The sequence below is a fragment of the Falco peregrinus genome, chromosome 10 (assembly GCF_023634155.1).
Source record: "Falco peregrinus isolate bFalPer1 chromosome 10, bFalPer1.pri, whole genome shotgun sequence".
Classification (NCBI taxonomy): Eukaryota; Metazoa; Chordata; class Aves; order Falconiformes; family Falconidae; genus Falco; species Falco peregrinus.
The window spans coordinates 22,622,994-22,639,087 of NC_073730.1; positions in this window are offsets into that span (position 1 = coordinate 22,622,994).

The window sequence follows — 16,094 nt, forward strand, 5'->3', positions numbered from 1 at the left end:
AATTAGTAGGAAAAATATCTATCGTATTGTAAAGCTCAAAGATTAGCTTGCCAAGTACAGAACATGTACATGCTGTATATAGTTCTCCTTATTTTGATACCTGGCTTTGCCAGCCAACATGCTTTCTACCCAGTACTGCCATCCCTAGATGTTTTCATGCAGCACCATTCTTACCTCACATAAAAGTTCTCTGAATCCAGCACACTCTCAAGTGATGCATCTGTTTCTCTAGCTAATCAGCAAAAATAGTGCTTAAATTACACCTAGGTCTGCATTGAATAAAAAAAATTTAGATTTTCACTCCATTTCATGATTTAGAGTTCTCCAGAATAGAAAAGACATCATTACTGGCAGCTTCTGCACTATGACATCACGTTTTTGGCAAGATACAGGGATTCTGTTTCACAGTGCCGATATCTATATACTATCAAAATATTTTGTAAAATCTCTTGAGAAAGGTAAAGGAAAAGGAGACTGAAACCCTAAACAAGTATTCATTGGCCTTTCATTCTCTTTAGAAGTTCTGGTCCCTTTGAGAACACATTTCTCCCTTTCTTTTAAAACATCCTTACAGCATCCTACTCAAAATGTGTTACAAAGATTATTCCATGTCAGCTGAAGTGTAGTAAACTACTGCTATGTGAAACAAAGCTTCTCGCTGAAACAAACAGAAAATAAATTTGCTTCCGTCTTTATGTTGAGATAGTAAATGACATAATCAAAATGATATAAGCTATCACTTAGGTTGGCTGAGAACATGCCAGCACATCAGAGGAGTACTGTCTTCCTGACAATACAGAACAGCAGATTATACACGTTAAGACTAGGGCTATGCAAGTAATTGATTTTGCAGTTTGCTTTGTAAACACAAAAAATCATTTCAGATTAGTCTGAAATTTTGTTCCCCAAAAACTGAAAATACAAACAAAACAAAAAAACCACTCAGGTCAGAAGAAGGTATTTCATACTTGAAATTTTTAACCTTCTGAAACGTGTCTGCATAAGTAGCTAACAGAGGAAACATTTAAAATGTTTATTGCACATTCTGCAAAAGTGTCATCAATACTATTTTTCAGACAGACTTTGAAATGGTCGATTTTTAAAGAGGAAAAACTAGAAACACATTAATCCTTATGCACATATACTATTAAGCTTCCACTATAATTACTTATTAATGAAAGGAAATTTGCAGGATTGGTTTTATCTGCTGCATAGAATACAACACCAAAATCTATATATTTGTATTCCCCTCTGAAGAAAACTGGAATTAAATTGTGATGTTTTTCTGGAGCCTTGACAATATATTTAGCAGAATGCCTTAACCTATTCATATCTGTGCTATACAGAGCAGTATTTTGTTCAGAGGAAAAACTATCACCTTTCCATTTGAGGCCTGCCCACCTGTATTTATTTGTTTCTGGGCTGTTGGGCACACAGTAAAAGTTTTGTTTGTTTGTTCCATTTGTTTTGCATATACAGATCAAAATTTAAAACAAAAAAAAAAACCAAACTATCAAGCATCAATTATTCCTGGCATCAGCAGTGACACAAAAGATAGTCCCAGTCCAAATGGTGGGCTTTCACTGCCATTTGCATTACAACCCCTTATATATTCTGTATAGATCTACTAATCCATACTGATCTCTAAAGGTTTTTAAATATCCATGAAACAGAGGCATATTATTTTCTGCAAAATCATTAAGAAGTTTTCTCTATTGTTTATCTCTTAGAAGAGTTTTCTGTGGCTTTCATTTTACCTTTAAATAATAAGCTCAGTGTTACCTAACACACTGTCTCTGAAAATTCAATCAGCAGAACGTTCTTCACAGCCCATACTTAAATCTTAGCACCTAAATAGTATTCTACATCTTCAAAGCAAGCACTGTACAAATATTTGAACCAATCCTCATAACACTTCAAGGTCCAAATTACTTCAATAATTTAAAACAAAAAGAAAGGATTTCTACTGAGTACGAAGAAAAATATCATTCCAAAGTAAGAAATTAATACAGCATGTATCACTGCCCCAAACACGCAGGTATCGTGAAGCACTAGGTCTGCTTTAGATACAGCAAAACCCACACAAGTGAAGATATTCTGAAACATGTATTAGAATGCCAGCACTACACACACATTTTGAGAACAGAAACACTACTCACAACACCTTGTTAATACAGCTTCATTTGTGAACCATCCTTAACACTAGGAGCACTAGGCACATTCTACTTCTTTTACACTTCCCCAGCATCAAACTCTCAACGTCCTCTCTCCTAAGTGCAAACCCTGAGTGATAAGTTGTCTATTTAGAAAGCAGCTCTCTCACCTGGGTTAAAACTAGATTGGCTATGGAAGTCAACCTGCTCATTAAGCATTTAGTTGTAAAGACCCCACTCCATCCTTTCCTGAGTAATCACAAGGCAGCTGTGACTAGTTTGGCCAGATCTTCTGCCCTGCAGCTATTTTGCCAAAGAATGTATTTGTCATGTCCTACCTGTTCACTTCTTTAGTAAATATGGAAGGTTTACAAATTCTACAATATTGTACACATTTAAGCATTTTAAGAACCAGGGTTTACAAGGTATTTAGGCACACAATTCATTTACTACAACCAGAGTCAGACATCTAACTATTTATGTGGCTCTGGACCTGAATTCTGTGCAGTCTGTCACCTCCCAATTCCAGTTGGAGTTAATCTGAGGATTTGGCACGAACAGCTCATTTTTGTTCAGCTCCTCCAGTCAGGATCTCTTTCCCTTCCCTGGCACTCTTTGTATGTATTGGCTTCTTCTTTCCATCGTGTTAGATTTACATAGTTCAAAACTATCCTCATTTATTGCTTACTGCTGGGACTCCATTTGGTATCTCATTTCACATTTAATTTTAAAGTAGATGCTAGAAAACCAAGATGGACAATTGGAATTTAATTTAGCTAATCAAACTATGCTGATGATGATCAGGTGACCACTTTCCTATAGATACTGTGAGAAACTAATTTCAAATTCAAGTTCAGAAACTGCTCAAGTTTAGCAAAGAGAATTTTGCTGTACGTGGCAAAGCCACCTCACTTCCTCACATACTACTCTGCAAAGATAACAGGATGTTAAAGGACTTTCAACCACATATGAGGAAAATGTCCTCTATACATGAGTCATTTAGGAGAGAATAAACAAGCCTACCCAGTTCCTGCCATAGAGAGGAAGGATCAGGTACTAGTCAGGGCTGGCACATGTGGGACTGCATTTGCAGTGCTGAATTCTGCTTTTAACCACAAAGCCACCCACAGAAAATCACTGCGGAGTAAGTCACACACCAAACTTACCTTACTTTGGCCTATTCAAAAGCCAAAATGTGAGTGGAAGAATTAACATAAAGACTTTTTTCACCCTCCCTGCCAGTTGTATCTGCTATAGAAAAGAAACTCTCCCAAATCCTTTCATACAAACCGTCTCCCAGATCTGCAGGGCTGAAAACTTGCTTGCAAAAGGGAAAGATGTGGGAGGCAAAAGACACAGAGATGTTTTTCCTGGAGAAGCTTACTTAATTGTTTTTATTAATGACATTAATTGCTTTGGAAGTGCCAAGGTTATTTTTTTTACTACCACAAACAGTCATCAAAGACAAGAAATAGCCTCCACTGTTCTACCTGATGCATTGATTTTAGATTGTGACTTGAGTGTTCTGTAGCTTTTTCTTTCAATAGATAGTCATGGACCGCATCATACTACAATAGGAAGCCCTTCTAGTGCAAATAAAGGATGTTTTGGGGGATTAAGAGGGGGGCAGAAATGGAGCACCTTTTTGTTGTTGTTGTTATGTTTCTATGGTGTTGGAACCTCAACCCACCTTTTATGTATTCCCTTGAGTTCATGCTGGCTTTATTCCATGCTGAAATTACCTTGGTTCAGTTAGAAGGTACTACTCTCATCCAATATAGATAAATACAAAGGCTAAGAGAGCAATTAAAGGGTGTTTTTTTCCTAGATTCTACACAATCGGTTTGTCCTTACTGGCAGTCACAGCTAGAGGACTACAGTGCCATCTCTCTCTCTGAGCAATGTTTGCAACATCATTTAGCCTGCCTTCATCACAGAACAAAGTTGTTGTAAGGATGAATTATGTCAGTGTATGCTAAGCAGGCAATCGTTACAGCTATGGTGCATCCCAACATCTTTTATATAGCTACAGTTGCCCCACTGCCATTTCACTGTGGTCTTCCAGTTTCAGTAACACCTTACTGAAAGAATGTAAAATTCCATTAGTTTACATCCTCTGTGCTATGTGATTGAAATACTGCAGTTATGTAGCATGCCAAAACAACTAACTCCTGCAGAGCAGAAACAATGGTACTGGATTACAAGGGAATATAGCTGAGACAGGCAGACAAAAATGCTTAGCTGACATACCCCATGAGCAGCCTTTGCTCACAAGGTAACACACTTAGGCAGGTAATATACTGCTGTATTCTTGCCTTTTGAATTCTTAATTGTCAACTTATTTGAAAGCACAGATGAAGGAGAATTTTTGCCACAACAATGTACCACTGGGTATACAGCTTGCTCCAAAGGAAATAATCTGCTGGACAACTAGCTTGGTGCTGTATTAAAAAGATCTATTCAGAGACCAGCAAGTTGGTTTCTCCTGGGTCAGTTTCAGCAATATCTCTTGTGCGTCCCAGAAGGATGTTGTGGTAAAGCTGTACCCATTAATATTCCTCCTCATGCTGCATTCACAGCATTCCACACATCCTTGTAAAATCATAATGCTTAAGTGCCCTTCTACTCTCATCAGCATCATCTTTAGACATTTGGTAGGATCCCTTTTCATCCCTTAGCACTTCTCACTGCATTGAATTTCCAGCTTTCTGAGATGTGCTGGCCTCTAGTTGTTCCTGGAGGAACAACTGCAGCACAGATAGCTGCAGCCGGCACCCTTGGCTACCTCTAGTTACCAGCCTGATCCATAAGCATAAGTTCAGTGTCTTAAATGGCAAAAAATAAATTTCTCAAAGTAAGCCAGTGGCTTTCCTGTGAATCTGGCATATCCAGCCCAGGAAGCTTAGACCTAGAGATAGTTTTCAGCTTATTTAACCTTGCTATGTGACGACAGAATTGCAGAGATCGTCTTGACACGTTAGGCCTGTCCACAGCAGACTGTCATTGATCTTCATTCACATAAGCAGTCACACATTTAAGCCAATAAGATTTAGAAAGCATCATGGTCAGCCTTAGGTTACAGGTCATATGTGGTGGTGATCTGGCTAACTGGACACATGTTAGGAAAACACAGGACAAAAATTTCAACCCCAGTTAGTCCTCTGAATTCAAATTCAATAAGCCTGTACAACTATTAATGGTGAGCAGCTCATTGCATCATGGAAACAGAGTTTAAAACAAAGTATATTTCTTGTTCTGTGTAACAGTTTACCTTTACCCTTCAGGCCACTAGCTTACAGGGTAGTGGGAAGGGAAAGGTAAAACAAACAGGAACTCAAACCCAGTATATCCTTTCCCTTTGTCTCTCACAAGACAAACCTTTCCCCATACAATCATAAACTCCCAATAGGAAATGAATTGTGATTCAGTGACCTAAGAAAGTTCAAAGCTATTAAAGCAGCAAATCAGCACAGGTGAGCCAGAGCCAATGCTAACAAGGAGCACATGCTACCAGTTACACACTTGAAGGCTAATTTTTCAGTATTGCTGAGTACTCACAACACCAACTAAAGCCAAGTAGAATGGCAGGAGATCCACATATCATATCAGGCTTTTTGATTTGAAGACTATCTTAAGACACAGAAAGACAGAAAGCCTACCAGTGGGATCAAAGAATGGAAGACAGTGACTGTCAGTAAGAGTCAAGCATTCTGAGAAAACAAGTTGAAGCCAACAAAACAATGTCCTCTGTGTCATATTCCTCAGAAAGGCATAAAATTCAGCATTCTAAGAATTCAGGGGTGAAAAATATTTGTGGAGAGGAAAAAAAGTGAGCAGTGGCACAGTAGCGTTTCGGAGCTGGGTTTTTAGGGTGACTGCTGAACAGATGCTTGGTTAGAGTACCTAAGGGAAGGCTATTATGTTCTCCAAGTGGCAGAACCCACCCCTGTAAATGGATGTTGTAGGAATCCTTCCACTGCTGAAAAATATAAAGCACAAGCAGATACCTACATGCACATTCCTGTAACTTGATTGCCCAGTTGTTCAGCATTTTCCAAATGTGCATAAATAAATTATATTTAACTACGAAATATATTCTCTCCAGTACCTATAAATATGACAGTTTATTGCAGAGTCTTGATTCAAGAGTATTTCTATGACCTCATTTAGTAATTGCCTCACCAACGGATAGCTACAGCTCTATCAAGATGATCCTAGTAATATTCATTATGCAGCATATACAGTATTAAAATACTAAAAACTTACTGAGTACTAAAACCATGTCACCCTCTACTTTCTCCCCTTACCAACCAAAAAGGAAATGTGAAGAAAGTTTGGCATTTTTTAATTCCTCCACAAAAGAGGAATTGAATACATGTATATTAAACACCAGCAAAAAATTACAAGCACTTTCAGTTTGTAAATTAGCATGTTCCCAGTTATGTCAAACTGCAGGTTCAGGACTGGATCAACAACCTCCACAAACATGTGAAAATGAAGCAGTGTATTTGAGATTATTTTGTCAGATGGGAGAGATTAAATGCTTAGCCTCTTTTTTAACTTTTCCTTTACCCTTCCCCATCCTCAAGACCATATAACAGCAGGCATTGCCCTCAGCTGCATCCTGCTGCTGTGTCTCTATTGTTAACCCTTTTTTCCCTTCTGGAAATGCAAAGATAGTCTGAGTGAACTAGACCATAACCAGTATGCAGCAGTAACAAAAAGTGCCTCATTCTATCGGATGATTGGGAGAGACAAATATTTTTTAGCTCTTCCAAGTTTTTTAAGATAAGAGTGTCTTCACCTTTCCTATCACTTAATAAGAAAAGATGGAATGTACACCTCTGGAAAGTGGGATGCTCCCAGAACTTCTGAGAATCATTGGACATCCCTGTAAAACTCCTCTTTTTCTTTTTTTTTTCAGCATGACTCACAGCGTAAACCTTTCAAGCTGTAAACTCCCAATACCTCCCTGATAGTAGCTGCCTTCTGAATGCAGGCAGCGTATTGTAGAGGGAGAAAAAGCACAAGTTAATACAGCCTCAAACCCTTTTAGATAAGTAAAAGCTTTCATCCAGCTAGGGAAATAGATGGAGGCAATGTATTTAGCCTGGGAGAACAACTCCAAGATAAGCTTCCCCTTAGAGACCGGACACCGAGCAAAACAAGAAGCTTCCAAAAGGTCAACAGGATATTCAGAAGAAAAGGCTTAGAGGAAAGCAAGTGGAAAGGACGTGCTATTTTCAAGTTCTTCAGGAAAGATAATCTTTAATGGCTCCCTAGTCACCAAATCCCAAATACTGTGATAAGTAAGTTGCTAGCATGCTAAAGCCCCAATTAAATAGTTTATATCATCACGCCAATATCTAGCCAACTCTCATACACTGCAGTAGAACATTTTGAAAGAGCAATATTTTTGGCTCCTTGTAGAGAGGGGGATGGATATAAAAGTATATAATTGCTTTCTGTGTTATGCATTAACGCTGGTTATCACTTGTTACCAGAACTGAGCAGTTTGTGAACATGTTATTTTAAGCTACCCCTGCTACAGCATGTAGATGCCTTGAGTTTTGCTTATATTTGTGCATTTAAGCTGCATTTAAGTTTCTACTGCCAGGGGCAACTTTTGTAGTAATGTGTTACGAGTTTCTCTCTAGGACAGGCTCTCAGTAATACAAATCCCAATAAAGCTTTGTTGTAAACACATCGCTGAACCTTAAGGATGAAACACACGAGAGCACTGAAAATAAAGCCAGGCTGGGTATCTATGTCTTGTCCTTATTTCTGTGGCTGGCTGAACAAGCTTTCCTGAACAGGAAGTGATCTTGTTATGAATTTCATCAACATTGTATTTAGTGAGTCCTAAGGTCCAGATGTCTTTCCATATTTTTCCTATTACTGTTTTCAAAGAGCTGTTACTGAAAAACACATGAAAAAACTATATTCTGATAGTATCATTCTTTATATATATAAATTCTTATATGCTTTGACACAAATTCGGATGAAATTAACTGTAGGTCCTACATGTCCTGAATGTTCCTTGTAAGAAATTGAAGGATAAGGAATAATTAGAAAATAAACTTAAGCATGAACAGCTTTCTCCAGGATAAAACAGAACTCAACAACAGTGCCATTAGTTTGCTTGTGATTAATATTTACTGTGGATCAAAAAACTGCACATAAACAATTGTGCAAAACTTCATGGACACCTACAGGGGATGTTTACATGTCATTTAGTCATAACATGCACACTTTGCAGAGAAGCTAATCATTAAAATGATAAACTACATTGAGACTATATTTGCTTAGCTTAAAATATAACAAATAAATGTCTAAACATTGGTTATGTCTGATCAGACTGAAGATAGCGCAACTTACTCTATGCACCCAGGCTCCCAGCTACAGTCTGTACAAGTCTGATCCACCTTGCCCAGTAGTTAGAGTCCCAACTGAAACTCAGAAGGCCACCCAAACTCAAGAGAACACGTATCTTTCTAAATACTAGTCACGTTAGACAATTTAAAGGAAGAGGTTTAATTGATGCATTTGAAAATGAAACACAGTAAGAAAATTATGCTTTTCTTCAGCTGGTGTACAGGGAAAATACCTGATAAGCTGAAGAAGAGCAAATTTAAGATGGATCAGGGAAAAATGTCTTTGGACTGCAGTTAAAGAAACTGGACACAAAATATTTAAAAAAGAAAAAAGCTCTGCAAAAAGTAGTGCGGTAATTACACCTGTTGTAGTTGTGTCAATGTGTATGTTTCAAGGATAATATAATACCTCTCAGGGAAGGATGTTACAGCTTGCAAAAAGAAAAAAAAACTAAAAAACCCAACACTAAACCAACAAGAAATCCACCCCTCTTCCCTGAAAAAGTATCCCTTCTCTCTGAGTGACTTAGATGAGCATAGTCATAGAAGGGTAGTCCTTCATTCTCTGAATAACCAGATTATAAAACAGTAGGCATTGCTAAGAGCAAGAAATCAAACTTGATGGTCTGATGCAATATGGCAATTCCTATAGCACTACTAGTAGCTCATTTCCATACAGAGTCCTTCAAATAGCTAGATAAGAATTCCACTCTCCCTTGGATATCTCTATCAACAGAATTTGCACTGCATGCAATATTTATTACATCCTTCAGGCATTCCACGTGACTTGTCTCACACTGGCATCTGTATAGGTCCAGGTGCATGTCATATTCCCTGACAAATTATGAAGAACCCCTTGGCAAAGGAGCTCCAAGGGGCAGTCAAGGGACTAAGTATCAAAATGTTTAACTGAGATTGCACTGAGACTGTAGGATATTATGACAGCTCTGTGAAAATACCTGTTCAAGGTAAAAATTAAGACACAGCAGACATTCCATATCAAGGAACAGTCTGGCACACTGGTAGCTAATTGATTGTTAATGTTTAGTGTATTTGTAGAATGGAGCATAAGGAAACAATTAAGCCTTCATACTGCCTATAAACGCCAGAACTGACTTTTTAAAATCTTATTTGATAGAAAATAACAGCAGCTCCGAGCCTGCTAGCAAAGATTTTGCAGCTAAAGTAGGCAGTGCAGTTTTCTTCTAACAGTATGTCACTTACATAACATTTAAGATCAAAGTGTGCCCTCTACCCCTGCTTTTATCGTCAATTATCTTCTCTTTAATGAAACTGCATGTTTTAGAGACAGAAAACAATCCAATTCTTTTTTAAAAGTGAGCAGAACAACAGCTGTTTAGTTCGGAGTGTTCAATAACATCAGATCAACTTCTCTTCCCTCCAGAAGAAGAGCTGGGTTTTAAAGTTTATTCCCTCAGCAGCATTTCCTACCAAGGTACTTGTTAGGCAGCATTTTTCCCCCTCAGTTGTTGGAAAATATGAAAAACAACTATTGAAAAAAGTAGCTTTCTTTTCACTATAGGCAGCATACTGATTTGGGGGTTTAGCACAACGAAATTCTCTTTGAAATATGCAGATGTCCGATTGGAACTCCAAAATAAACAAGGAACCCCCAGCCAAACCCTACAGAAAGGGCAAAAAGGAGATACAAAGCAGTTATCTCCCCTGTCAGCATGCTAAGCAAAGAATTCACCCTTGATTTCCCGCAAATATTTCAGCAAGAGCAAGAGGAGGTCTTCATGAACTGAGAGGTAAAGACGAAATACACTCCATTGGCTGTGCTCTGGAAATAAAATGAAAGGGCTCCATACTTGTGAAGGTAAACTAGATCCTTTTGTAGTAAAGGGAGCATTGCAGAGTCTAAACTAATTTCCTTTGCAATATCCTCTCCTTTATTTAGGATCCATACTAACCGCCACCTCTTCCCTTTTGGTAAGTTTTATCAAGTTTTTTATATATCTTTTTCCACTTCTTTGGGCTAAAGTCTATTAATACATAACCAGCCTGTGGACATATCATCATCATATCATGTATTCTATATACCTACATGTAGCACCCGTCTTTTGTCACCTCTTCAATGTCCTGGAAATACCTTTCCCCACCCCACCCCCCTTTCAAACAGTCCTTTGTAGCAAAACATACTTCATGAGTGCCGGAAAAGATATACCGATGGACATTGGTAGGTTTTCTTCCGTTCCAAAAAGCTCTACACAGACTGTACACTGGACAGCATGTGAAATGTATCTACTCCTAGCCATGACTTTTGTGGGAAGTACCTCATTGGACTGGTCTGCATCTAACAAGGGTTATAGTAATTTGTCTGCCTTCAGCACTAGCTTCACCATAATGCTTTCTAATGACTTCTGAACAGACTTCATGTCTATCCGATGCCCCAGGGTGAACTGACAAACTCATTTTGTGGCAAAGAACACGGCCAGCAGCTCCTTTTTAATTTGAGCTTATCTCCCTCCTGTGCCCGTCAAAGCACTGCAAGCTCTACTGAACTACTTCTAGCCATATAGCACTGAACTACTATTCCACAGTAACACTGAAGGTGCTAAAGGATGGTACTGGTCTTGTGACTTTCGCTGCTCTTTTAGATACTTTCTGACCATGCTAGATCTCTTAATTATCACAAAGGCCCATAGGTGTATCGAATCTGGAAAAACACTTGGTAACTGTTCTAAACCTACTTGACCTGCACGCCTTGAGCTGGACATATTCCTAATGATTCAATTTCTCTGGCTCTAGACAGAGTCCTTCAGATGTCACATGCTCTCTTAATCTTCAGTTTTTGACATACCTTTCACTTTAGCTTAATATCCTACTCCCAGCACCCTACTCAGAGTTGTTACTGCTTGGTACAGTGCTTAGTTCTTTCTTTGTTGAGGCCTCCTGCTGCTGCAGGAAAAGCAGTATCAAATGCAGTCTTTGTGCTTGAGGTTCCCTCTAACCCTAGTTTGTACAGACAGTGAAATGCCTCTTGAGTCACAATGACAGCCAGAAATATTTCTGTTGGTTGGGGGTGGGGGGGTTGCTTCCCCCCCCTTTTTTTAAGGGCATCTCCTGAAACCCATAGCAAAGCTTGTCAAGGGGCTGATACTTCTTTTTCATATTAGTGTCTTGACCCTAAAACTTACCACTGTTAGATGATCTATACCTTACAGAAGTACCGAATGAGCACTACAATTATAACTTTTTGTCTGATGTTTCTGATGTGTTACATTTTATGGAGGCCCTTAATGATACTCCCAGGACAAGTGTCAAAATCTGATTATCATTTATTCTGACAATATATCTATTAAAATAAATAGATCATCAGAAACAATATTTTGACCTTGTACTTTGAGATCTGAGAGTGCACAGGACTACACAGCAATCTGTCAAAAGTAATATTCTATCTCTGACATGAACTTGAAATTGTTTGTACACCAAGGAATTTTTATCCTTTATTTTTAAAACAAAAGGAAGACATATAATATTTAACCAAAAATTTAGCTGACAGTAAAAATTATAGCTAATGAAAACAAACAGACCAGTTTTTATGAAAGTTTGTCATTTTGACCTGACTGAATCATCTGATATGTTTTATTTTCAGTGTGAATTTTGTGTTAAAATTGCCGTAGCTTGTTACTATCACAAGTAAGATTGTTAAGGTTATTGTAAGGTCTCTTTCATCTGGAGAGAAAACATGTAAAAAACAAACTGTTTCAAAAATTTCTTCTTTATTATTAAATTCATTCTGGTAACAACCCTCTGCCTAATGCATTATGCATTGAAATTCTGGCAATTAAATACTAGCTCCTTGCTCAAGACTCAAGATATGTTTTAAAAATTCACTTTGTATTGCAAAGCGTCAGTTGAAAGTACCTGGTGTTATTATGGTCAAATATTTTATTACAAGGTTTCCCACTAATCCAACACAAACGTAAAGGTAGCTTACCTGCAATGTTTTCACAGAACAACTTAAAGACCAAGATGATCATCACGTGCAACTTCCAAGAAAACCTACAAATTTAAAAGCTATTTTTTAAGCCAAGTTATTTTTATATTAATGCACATAAGTGTTTTTCATATTTGATTTATTATATTCAATAACTGTTCAGCCTTCAGCTGGAGATATTCAAAGATATGTGTTGCCTCACTTTTGTAAATTATTAGTTACTGGAATAATCTTACAAAGCTTTACTTATGTTTTTACTTTAATGTCTAGCATCATCTGCAAAACACATTATATCCTCTCTAAGCTGATATTTGATGATAGGGAAGCACATATCTTTCAATAAAAAAGCAGGATCCAGAATCTTTGAAGACCTGGACTAACACTCCCAACCCCCGACTGAAAGTCTGGGCAAATCCCTCTATAATTCTCAGGGCGTTCATAATAATTTGGAAAAAAACATTAATATTAGGTACCTACAGAAAACTGACATAGCCTAGTAACTTGGGAAGAGTAGATGGAAGGTATGATTCATATACATATTCACCTACCCATTGACAGAAAACATATTTTAATAAATAGAGAAAAACTCCTGGAATGCCAAATGTCATATGATAAAAAAACCAATAAAGTTTTAATCAAATTTCTGTCAGAGGCATCTTTATCATAGCTCAATATTCTTGCAAAAACATTGTAATAAACAATTCAGTAAAAATATGTGTTATGGTTACATTTGGAACATTATGGGCTTAACTCAGTTACCTGCACATAGGCATGTAGTACCATTGAAGATGTTCTTGGTGCATACCTGGCCTCCATCTGCCATCCCAGGCAGCCTTTCAGAGGTTCTGTGTCACATGTGACAGCCCCCTGTATCAACATCGTAACAGATTTAAAAAAAAAATAAAAAATAAAAAAATCAGATAGTTTGGTATTTGATAACAAGTCTAAGAGTAAACCTCTTATAATTATCAACTTATTTTGCTTGTGTAACCACATTTCATAAGTTATATACTAGTCAGTAGCTTTGCTCAAATATTCTATCCAACATCCTTATAATCTGTAATAGAAACGTGTGAAATAATTGTACAGGAAACAGTGAGACAGATTTTACACATCTAAATGCAATCTCTAGTAATTCAGGTCTTTCCTCATGCTAGTAATAGAACTGCTTAGATTTAGCAGCAGAAGACAGTTGCATGCCACAGAGTGGCATAACACAAAATGAGAAACTTCTAATATCTGTGAGAAAAATTACATTATTAGCATGCATGGCATAGTCTATGATGTACTATATTTCCTTTACTTAAGAGTAGCAATTGTTTGATCTATTCAGAGCAATTCTGGACAGGAAGATCTAATTCACAGACACAATCTTATTACAGCATCTGTGACCAACAGGGCTATTGCTGCCTTTCGTGCACACCACAGGACTTCTGGGTACAGACTGTAAAGACACATTCATGTTTAATTATTACGAAAACGTCACATAAAGAATGAGAAGGGAGTTAAATCACTGTACAAAGACTTAAACTGGAAGCTGGTAAGGTTTTAATAATGCTCTGCATGTGAATTATGCTTCCAATAACACATAAATGTATCATGAAGCTTTAGCTGGTATAAAGCAGTTTGGTATGGCTTAATGTATTTGAAAAGAGAACGTCTGTACTTTGTAGTAACAGAAATAACAATTGTGAATCAAACTCATAGTTTAATTCACTTAATTACAGCTGCAGTTAAGTTAAGGCAAAAACCACATTTAAATACTATTTCTTCAGTTTGTACAAATGGAGAGATGATATTAATTTCTTCATATTTATTGAAATACAGTAATGAAACCCCAGCCGTTCACTGCAGTGCTATGCACCCTCTCGGCGTGCCCCTTGCCTCAGGTAAATGGTGCCTCCTCCGCCATTTTTACCTGCTGTTCCCCTTTTTACCTGCCGCAGCACCTCCAGCCTTACCTCTGGATCCCAGGATATCCAACCATGCAGGCGTTGCAGGCATCTACAGGAGAGGACAGACGGGCAATTTTGAAGGAAGCCAACACATCTGACATTTGGTGTATCAGGCACCCGTGCCTGGGTGTTGGCGGGAATCTGAGGAGAGGTTGGGGCTGCCCCATGACTCGCACAGCTGGTTCCAACCGGTTCCGTAGCGGCCCCACCACAGGGCACAGTGGAGCCCATCACCAGCATGGTGGAGCCTCTGTGGTAGCAGGTTTGAGAAGGGGGATACCAAACGGCTGAGGAACAAGGTAAAAAGTGCAAAATGAGCCCTGCAAATGCCCACCAGGTCAGAGAGGGAGGAAGAGTTCCAGGTGCCCAAGCAGAGTGGAGCAGATCTCTGCCAGAAGGACTGCAGCCAGTGGAGAAGATCCGCGTCGGGGCAGGGGGAAAGTGTGAGCTCTAAGCTGTGTGAGTTGAGAATATGTCCTTGCTCTGCTACAAGCCCTATGACTTGTCCCTGAAAAATCCAACCTGCTAAGACCACCTTGCCTCAGTAGGTGGAAGCAACAGCACCAGTGGACATTTTGAAGATGGCTCATGGTTGCCTCATGTAAAAAGTTGCTTGGTCTTCAGATCCTTCTTTGTTTTACTAATGAAGAGAGGACGTGTAGCTCTCTTCCTCCAGTACAGTCACTGCAATAAAAAAAGGGTTTTTAAAAAAACCCAAACATACGTGTTGGTGTACTGGGTTCTAGCTACAGACTACTTAATATCCCTCTGCAAGAAAAATTAACATGTTAAGTATTTGGAAGAACAGGTTTTTATTTTATTACAAGATATTAAGCCTCTATATAAGGAAGCATTATTGTGTTTAAAAAAAAAAAAAAAAAGGTCTTATCACAATCCTGACCACAGGGAAGCCATGACAGAGCCTGACAACCCAGATTTGTCCTGACTGCTCCTTTTCGGATTTAAATAGCAGGCCTCAGCCTCCATCCCTACATCTGCTTTAGCTGGAAATGAGCGAGAACATCCAAAATTTACATGGACAGACCCCTTTTGGCCTCAGGACAGCTGCCAACACTTCAAAAGCCACCACGATTCTGTTCCCACTGCTCCACCTCTGAGAAGGCAACCACAATATTTCATGTACATTTAATACTAACATGAAATATTTATTACCCTTTCCAGCTTTAAGTTCTTTTTAGCGTTTTATCTCAAATCTCAACTGGCAGAAAAAAAAAAACCAACCATACAACTGGAAAGATTTCAGTCCCTAAACCCATGAAAGCTGCAGTTAAGTCGCTTCACAAAATCACAAAAGTTTATTTTCATGGTACATAATCAACACTTTTACAGTAAATTATCTTGTATTACAGTGGTACATGAACCTTTTAAAAGACGTTAAAGGATTTGAACCTGCATTATCTCATTACTCTTACACAATCTGTCAATAAATCAATGTATTGCGTATGACTGGAAGTGCATGACATTTTTCCTAACCATCTTAACCCAGCAGTAAAACTCACTTTGACATCCCTGAGCATTTCAGATCCCACACCTCAACCTCTGATGCAACACAAAGCCCTCATTTTGCAACCTCACATCTCTAAAAACACACAAGACTGCAAACTGGCCCCAGCCCAGCCCACTGGTG